The following is a 10,141-nucleotide window of genomic DNA, read 5'->3' as shown; positions in this document are numbered from 1 at the left end:
CTTTCCAATTGTTAACTGTCCATTTTATGTGTATCAAAATACGGGCAGCGCATGCATATAAGGTATATCTTTTTCCCAGTTGATACGTTATTCCAGAGCTTCCATTTTGTTTTCGTTATTTTTATATTGGAGGGTTGCTCCTTACAAGGAAGCTATTAAACAAAGAGTAGGTAAAATGTAATCATCAAAACTTCTACTGACGCTACGAGCTGGTTGACCGTTATGGGATGTATGTTTCACATATGGCAACTTCTGTGTTCAATTGTTGAAACCACAATCATGTCCCCTTTCCTTTAATGCGACCTACTGCTTAAATGGGGTCTACTGAATAAGATGTATAACCATGTTTGTACGTGCATGAGCAACATGACGGTTGCCACATGTTGAGCTGTGTCTGAGTACCTTTCTGGAGTACTTGAGATTACCCCCTGGTTAAGATGTGGTTCATGTTGCAATTCTTTAGTTTTTTATGTTGTGACCGCAGAGCGTTGATGGTCTTTTTTTTTACAAGAAATTCTTGCGTCTTTGACAAAAACGAAAGGCGACACAAAGAGACAAACAACTGTCTTCATGACACTACAAAAATGTGCGCCTGTCGTTCTCCTCAAGGCAAGATATATATATTCCTTATAGATCAACTAAATCATTCTCGCGTCCGTAAAATTTGATACTAGCGACTCTTGGTTTTATACATTACTTATAAGCAATATTTTATTAAGAAATCAATGCATGGAATATCTGATCAAATAATTAACCTTTACTATATATGAAGGTGCTTCATGCATGTTTCTGAATATGAATTGACGATTTACAATTGGAAAGGTTTGATAGTTAAAAGATATTTCTAACATCTTTAAACTTTTTATTATTAAATTTTTGGTCGCCTTTGGCTGTTGTTCTTTTCTTTTGTCGGGTTGTTGTCTCTTTGACGCATTCCCCATTTTCATTCTCAAAGTTATATTGAATAAAGGGAACAGTAGTATACCGTTGTTCGAAATTCATAAATTAATAGATAAAAAACAAATCCGGGTAACAAACTAAAACTGAGGAAAACGTATTAAATATAAGAGAACTACGACACAACAGAAACACAACATTAAAATGTAATACACACAGAAACGAACTATAATATAACAATGGCTATTTTCCTGACTTGGTACAGGGCATTTTAAGAAAAAACAAAATGGTGGGTTGAACCTGGTTTTGTGGCATGCCAAACCTCCCGCTTTAATTGCAATGTTAATTATAACATAAAAATGACAACATAAAATTGAGAATGGAAATGGGGAAGGTGTCAAAGAGACAACAACCCGACCAAATAAAAAACAACAGCAGAGGGTCACCAACAGGTCTTCAATGTAGCGAGAAATTCCCGCACCCGGAGGCGTCCTTCAGCTGGCCCCTAAACAAATATATACTAGTCCAGTGATAATGAACGCCCTACTAATTTCCAAATTGTACACAAGAAACTAAAATTAAAATAATACAAGACTAACAAAGGCCAGAGGCTCCTGACTTGGGACAGGCGCAAAAATGCGGCGGGGTTAAACATGTTTGTGAGATCTCAACCCTCCCCCTATACCTCTAACCAATGTAGTAAAGTAAACGCATAACAATACGCACATTAAAATTCAGTTCAAGAGAAATCCGAGTCTGATGTCAGAAGATGTAACCAAAGAAAAAAAACAAAAAGACAATAATACATAAATAACAACAGACTACTTGCAGTTAACTGACATGCCAGCTCCAGACTTCAATTAAACTGACTGAAAGATTATGATTTCATCATATGAACATCAGGCACAATCCTTCCCGTTAGGGGTTTAGTATCATACCATCATAACATATATGAGAAGAACATAACCCGTGTCATGCCAACAACTGTTTTTAGAATAAATGTGTTTAGTTCCGATGCAAAGACCTTATCAGTGATTCAATATTAACGCCAAAATATGCAATCTTTAATGACTTGACAACAGTATCGTAATTATATCCCTTCTTAATAAGTCTATTCAAAGGTTTTGTAAGTTTCTGAGGTGAATACTGACACCTTTGTGCTTTATAAAGAATATTACCATAAAAAATTGGATGTGAAATACCTGAACGTATTAGAAGTCTGCATGTTGAGCTATATTTACGAATGATGTCTTTATACCGATGATAAAATTTAGTAAATGTTTTGACTAGTTTGTGATATCGAAAACCTTGGTGTAATAATTTTTCAGTAATACATAAATTTCTCTCGTTAAAATCGAAAACATTGTTACATACACGAGCGAATCGTACAAGTTGAGATATATAAACACCGTAAGATGGTGACAAGGGAACGTCACCATCTAAAAACGGATAATTAACGATAGGAAATGAAAAATCATCCCTTTTATCATAAATTTTAGTATTCAGCTTTCCATTAGTGATATAGATATCAAGATCGAGAAAAGGGCAGTGGTCATTGTTAGTATTAGCTTTATTTAAAGTAAGTTCAACAGGATAAATTTCATTAATATACATACTGAAGTCGTCATTATTGAGAGCCAAAATATCATCCAAATATCTAAAAGTATTATTAAATTTGTTTATCAGATGTTGTTTCGATGGGTCTTTGCATGACAGGACTACAATACAAATAAATGGGAGAACTATAGGACAGAGAAACAAACGAATAATAGCCAACAAAATGTACCAGGTTAAAAATTTAATACGCCAGACCCGCACCACGTCCACACAAGACAAACCAGCGACTCTCAGATGAAAAAAGTTCGAAAGCCAAAACAAGTACAAAGTTAAAGATTACCGACGACCAAAAGTTCAAAAAAGTTGTGACCAGTACGGCCAGGGTTATCCGCATGGGACAAGAACATGCTTATGGTCTGCCATCTTTGTATAAGTACCCAGCCGACCAAAGTTGGAGCACAGTTTTCATATGGATGCTTGTTTTCTATTAAATATCACATCTTCAAATCGTAACCAATACGTAATAACAAACAAAGCAAGCGTTTTGGTGATGTCAGTCAGAGAAATTTATATTTGAATCAGAGTGTTTTCAACATTCGAGTTAAAGCCAAATGAAACCATCTCCTTGCCATGTTGTTCCTTACTTTCTTTGTTCCGTTATTCCTTTACAGGTAAGTTGAACTCACATATGGTCTGTTCGAGAAAAGAATCTAGCGTTATACTTAAACATACGCCATAGAAATGATGTGCATTCATAGAATATTTCAAATAAATGACGGATCACATCTATATCCTGAACTTGAAGTAACGGATATCCAACATATAGTGAGGTCTTCTTCCTATCTAGACTTAAATCTAGACATTCACAATGATAGCCGGCTCAGATATCAGCTGTATTATAAAATAGAGACTTAATTCAATATACCAATTGTGAGCTTTCCGTTCTACGGTAGATGTATGTTGTAACATTCAAACAAATTCATTCGAAGGCCTCTCTGTGACATTGAGTAGAATATCAATAAAAATGTTGTTAATTTGCTTTTTGTGTATTTTGTTTTGAATTTACTGATTTCGTGTCTCATTGATGAAAACACAATATTCTCTCTTTACTTACTTAGCTATATAACGATATTTATGTATCGATCAGTTGAAATCTTACTTCAGGCATTACGTTTTTAATCATGATTTCCTTGACAAAAAGTTTTTCGCTATCAATTTTTTCAATAAGCCTTGGATTTTCAAATATTTTGACCGCGAGCACCACTGCAAATACCTTGATTGTCGACAGGCGCATCTAGTGCAAACTTATTGGTACCGTTTATGTTATTGCTGCTTACAGTGAAACTGTATACGGCCTAGGTTTAAAGACAGGCGTCTAATCGAAACCTTTACAGATGTCATCATGATATGGTTGTCCATGATAATACATCTATGTCACATATCACTATGTATATGGTTCAATTGCCGTGGCTACAATCCCGTTCTCTCTTACAATATTTTTCATGCACGCTTTTGATTTTTAACTTTTATATACTGGTTTTGTTTAAGTCCTAGTGGATATTTTTGCTCAGTTATCAGTGCTTCGGTACTGACATGATTTTGACGATATCATTCTGGAATTGTTCGTTTATAGTTTGAAAAATTATTATGAATCTAATATGTTCATGTATATATGATCACACCTTCAGGCATTACTGACCTTAGATGGTTTGGGCTTTTTTCAGTTTCCTTTTGGTCATAAAGATATTCTCGTGAATTTACAATTCATAAAGTGTTATTTTAATTGTTTTACAGTTGCAGAGAGATGAAAGTCCATAATATTCATTTTATGGACTAAACCAGTGATGTATTCGAATGTTGATTTTTTCGATTCTTAAATATACTACAAATCTTCAATTACCACCACTATATGTTATCGCAATGACCAACCGTTTGATTATTCCACACTCGTCATTACTTTACATTACAAAACTTTGAATTGTTGGCACTTCATAAAGATATTCTCGTGAATTGACAATGTAGAAAGTGTTATTTTAATTGTTCTACAGTTGCAGAGAGATGGCAGTCCAACATATTCAATGTATGGACTGAACCAGTGATGTATTCGTAGGTTGTTTTTTTTTTAATTCTTAAATACACTACAAATCTTCAATTACCACCACTATATTTTAGCGCAATGACCAACCGTTTGATTATTCCACACTCATCATTACTTTACATTACAAAACTTTAAATTGTTGGTACTTCTAATGATGTTCTACCCTCAGAAATAGATTATCTTGGTTGTATTTTGGAAAAGACTTTTAGAAATTTGGAACAACATAGTATATACTTTATGTTGCATTTATGATTTAATTGTATCAAGATTCACTGATGAGTAGCGAAACAAACGCGCGTCTTGTGCATACAATTGAAACTCCGGTATCTATAATAAGTTGTTTTACGATTCATCATGATCAATTGTTAAATCGACAAAATTTGTTCATTAAAAAATACTTGTACGACCAATTTTATTTGTACATGAAAATAATTGATATACTTCAAGAACTACACTGACTCCAACATTGAGAAAAGAGCCGGATTCAAATACCGAACTTTTCGATTGAGACCCTTTTTGTCGAGGTTTATGGATTTGTATTGCAATAAAAAGTCAATGTTACAACCTTTCTATGCATATGAAGTAGAATTTATATGCGGAACTTAAGATAGACAAACAAACTGTACTATCTAATTTTTTTATTGTCCAGTTCAATTATATGGAAGATGTCCCGTCACCATATTTCTTTTTAAGTTAGCCAAAACAAGCATCTCTCGTATCAAGTATTTGTTATAACAATACTACTAATAATATATTCATGTTTGGGTATTTCTCAATTTACATGGACAACTTCAAATTAAAATCTATAAACAAACGGCACAGTTTGAGTTTTCAATTTTCAAAACACTGATTTGAGTGCCCTTGATGAATCTTATGTAAACAATGTATGCATTCTTATAAAAAAAAAATTAAACCAACAGTCTTTGAATTTTAAAATTATAAACCTACTGTTTCTGTTGTGTCGTAGCTCTCCTCTTATTTTTGATGTGTTTCCCTCAGTTTTAGTTTGTAAGCCGGATTTGTTTTTTTCTCAATCGATTTATGAATTTCGAACAGTGGTATACTACAGCAAATGGTATCTATGATGAGTCGATGCCACTGCTGTTATCTCACCAAGGGTATCACCAGCCCGGATGTCCACGCATCTGCATTGATATTATAAGTTGTATGGTTCGCTACTCACCCCTACAGATCCATAGAGTCCATAGGGGATGGACCGAAGCCGAATCTCCTATGGATTGTATTCACCCTCTATGGTCCGTAGGGGGTCAGCAGTGAACCGTATAACGAATTTATCGCACGCGATACTTTTTTTGCTGCGGTTTGTAGAAAAATAAGCAATAAAACACAACATCATTAATAGATGATGTCACCATTAACAGTAGACGAGACGTCTTGAACCCCCTATAAAATTTACAAAGCCCTTACAGATCAGTAGGGGTCACCACGTGACAGCGTTAAACCAATCACAACGTGATAATTTCCTCGCGGTGCGAAAAGTATTATTAGTTTCTGATACCTTACGAATATTTATATTTTTCAGTTAACTGATTTCATTTATAGGGTTGGTGTCCTGTCAAAAATACTCTCCAAGTAGTTCTATAAGGACAAACAGATAAAAAAAAATGTTGCCGTTACCATAACGAATTTGTTTACTGACATGGTGTGTCTTAAGCTGGGGTCACACATTCAGGACTGGACCATTCCCGATTAAATTTTGTCAAAAGTCTGATCAAGATCTTATGAATCTGGCTGGAAATTGAAAATTTAATTAAAATCTGTAAAAACATTTATTGAATCGCGAAAACAATCAGATAATGTTTAGGAAGCATCCAAATTCTGCCGTTTCCAACCAATTTTGTCCCGATTATTCCGTTTTCCATCCGATTCCAATTCGATTTGTATCTTTTGCATTGTAAAAAACGACCGAGTATGTCCGGACAGAGTCTTGATCAGTGGCGTAGCTGGGTCATTTTTACGTGTACGCCTGAACCTTGGCGAATGATGTTCTTTTGATATTTTTTTCTTGATCTGGAATATTTTACGACAATCTATGAAGGTTTATAAATTGAGCATGTAAAACAATTAATTGCGTGAGGAAAAATCCGGCTATCTGTCTATCAGAAAAGAACAGAAAATGAACGAAAACAAATGCTTTCAAAATTTTAGCTTTAGACATTAGTCATAGAAAAAGCTTCTTAGGCATTTTCATAAAATTCGATGAAGGTTCGACAAGTAGTTAATGTAATTGAGAAATAACAAAATGTAAGCCCAAACTGAGACCACTTATTGCAGAAAGATATACATTTTGTCCTTAAAATGCGGGAAAATTAAAGATATAATTGCATTATTATATTGCTCTGAATACTCTTTTGATCATAAACATTTTCTGTCCAACTTTCGTAAAATTTCACGGAGAGTCATTCTAAAGACTTTATCCACATTCAGAACCTAAATATTGACGCCGCTTTATCTCGCTTTTAGGACATAAATCACAGGCTCGACAAAAATACAAACAGCATATCGAATCTGAGCAAATAGTGAATTGCTTTAAATATAAGAAAAGTATGTAGAATTCATAGTAGAGTCAGACTTTTACAAAAGATTCGAACAAATATTTTAAATGATCTACATTTATTTGAGTAAATTTAGGCCCTTTTTATTCAAAATTACAATCCATTGATAAAAGAAGCACGAGCTGATGTGCTTTTGACCAGTTTGTCTTATTCTATGTCGAATATTTGTTTTATTTTCAAAATTCAAGTGTACGCCCGGGCGTTTTGACGTAAACGTAGCTACGGGCATGTTGATTCTACCGAATGTGATCCGACAGAGATCAGACAGAGACCATATAGTGAACCAATGCTGACGGAAGATACCCTACAGAAAACTGTCGCCAAAATAAGTATGATCATGTACAGTCGGAACGCAATCCTATCACAGTCTGTTGTACCGCATTGTAAACGGCTTTGTTTGGACTCCGTCGTATTGTTATCTGTAATTGTCGGGACTTTGAAATGTATATCATTGCCGAATTTCGTATTAATAACGGAACTTTTCCGGAATGGTTTCGGTAAATACTTGTCGCATTCGGCCAGATCTGTATAAAATCTGGAATCAATCGGCAAAACACAGCAATGACAATCAATCTAATTTAATTATCTGCACATGCAGCAACGGTACCCGTAAACAATAAAAAAAAAGAGGTTTTTATCCTCATTGTTTTCAACACTTTGAATAACCAAGTTTATAAAGTTATGTGATGGACACCTAGTAATTGGTCATCTACAACTCTTAACTGAAGCAAGATGGCAGGTTATCAGCATGAGAGAAGCAGGTATGTCGCTGTGACAATTGCACGTATTGTTGGTCATCACCATTCCACTATAAGTCGTTTTGAGAATAAAAATCAGGCAACAAACGATGTTAAGGACCTTCCGAGATCAAGAAGACCCCCTATAACATCTGCTAGGGAAAATCAAGAAAAATGAAGGTTGGTCAAAAGGAAACCCATTGCAAACAATACAATCCTTAAAAGAGAGTGGTGACCATACAGGAGCCTTTAAACAAGAACTGTTCGAAATCGACTTATCGCTACTGGTTATCGTGCGATAAGACTATTTCAGGGACCTTTGCTTACGAACAGACACACAGTTGCCCGTTTACAATGTAGTGCAGAGCTCGCAAAAGTTGGAAATTAGCATCGTGGAGGACGATCCTTTGTTCCAATGGAGTTCTGTTTATCTTCCTTGGCTCGATCGTAGCCCGGATTTGAACCAAATCGAGCATATATGGGACACTATTGGGCGTAAAGTGCGCGAAAGGACATCCCAGTTCAAACACGTCATGAAATAAACAATGCCCTTCATCAGGAATGGTTGCTGTTACCTAAGCAACAAATTAGTTGACTTATGGCAGGAATCAGAAGATGTTAAGAGGCGCTTATCCGTTTGAATGGAGACTGCGCACAAAGTACTTATTATTTGGCGTAAAACAATCAACCATGATGTGAACAATCATCTTAAGATTAATTTTGAAATGTATGAGATTGTAAAGTTTGACTACAGTAAAAGTTGTAAAATGCATTTTTTGTACAAAAAGACTTCATTTTGTTATCAAAGTTGTGGTAAGATAAAAATATTTTTTTTCAAACATTTTTTTATTCGCTTTAATGCTAATGTTATCATTAATTATGTTTCAATATTATTTCTCAATTATTTCATCATATTCCATCCAAAAAAAGAGTCTGATTTTTCAAGTTTTAAAAATTCAAGGTGTTGCAATACTTTTTTCCATGTGTATATATTGCAACCGAGTTGTTTGAAAAGGGTACGTGTTTTTGTTAAATTAGTTTCTGTGCAGCACATATCAAGGAATATTTCGTTTTCAATGTCAGTGTAGCTTCCTTGGTTATGGTTTCGCCTTTTTATTTTAACATTTTGCATTTGACCTTGCATGAAGACACGACGAATGTTATGTTCTATGTATGCCTAAGAATAAACCATGAACATTTACATATGGTAAATTATTTTTTTTATGTAGGGTATGGTTTGCAAAAACACAGACGACGACAGACAAACAAGTTTACACGGCACAGCATAGTATACCTTAGACTGAGGAACACAAACAAAACACACCTTGAGATATTTGCTTCTGAAGGGTGGGTCAATGCTGTTCCTCTTGTTGCACCCATCGTGTGTCTCTTAATGAGTAATTCATTAGATATGATTTTCATTTGTGTGATGTCGTGATGGAGGAAATGAGCACAGGATTGGTGTTACGACATTTTGAATGGACAATTGTAGTGTTGTAAAAGGACACACTTTCCTTCTGCGAAGAGAAGCTGCAATAGGAACCTACTGTATGGTTTCGTTTGATTTTAAATGGTGTACGTTCAATCGACTTTAGGTAAACAAATTACACAAAAATCTGTATTATTTGAATGTAAGTATCAGCAGTAAATGTGCATAATACATCAAAACACAAAAAATATACTTGAAAGACCATGTGCATCAACCTCACCCGACTCTGCATATTGCAATTATCAAAAGAATTATTAACGAATCGATACAGGAAATACAAAAACGGCCCATAAATCCACAAACTCTATCATAATGAACATTACTGCAGGCAGCTACATATAAAGGTAGTTTTTGATTAATCTATTTGATAAAGGACTTTCCGTTTTGAAATTTTCTTTGAGTTCGGTAGTTTTGTTATGATATTTGTTACATGCCCATAGATAACTGAGTTAAGTAGACATACTTTATGAGATTGCCTTGAAGTCTGATATCTTATATGAGTTTTTATAACCACTGGTTCAATGTCAGTACCCGTGTTTGTTTCGTTTCTCGGGGGTATGAACAGCCAAGACGTTCACTTTCCTGTTGACATGACATTTCGTTGACATGATTGATATATTCATCTTTTTTTTTAATTAACAGCTGCATTATTCGAACACTAATTTTTGTTTACATCTTTCCATACATAACATTAGTGTTAATTATCATAACTTTTCGAATTATCGTTTTTTTATTGTTCATCAGCATCTCAACTTTAATATTTGAGCACCACGTATGAGTATTATGT

This window comes from Mytilus edulis, chromosome 4 (assembly GCF_963676685.1).
Source record: "Mytilus edulis chromosome 4, xbMytEdul2.2, whole genome shotgun sequence".
Lineage (NCBI taxonomy): Eukaryota > Metazoa > Mollusca > Bivalvia > Mytilida > Mytilidae > Mytilus > Mytilus edulis.
Note: the sequence above shows the minus strand (reverse complement) of the source record.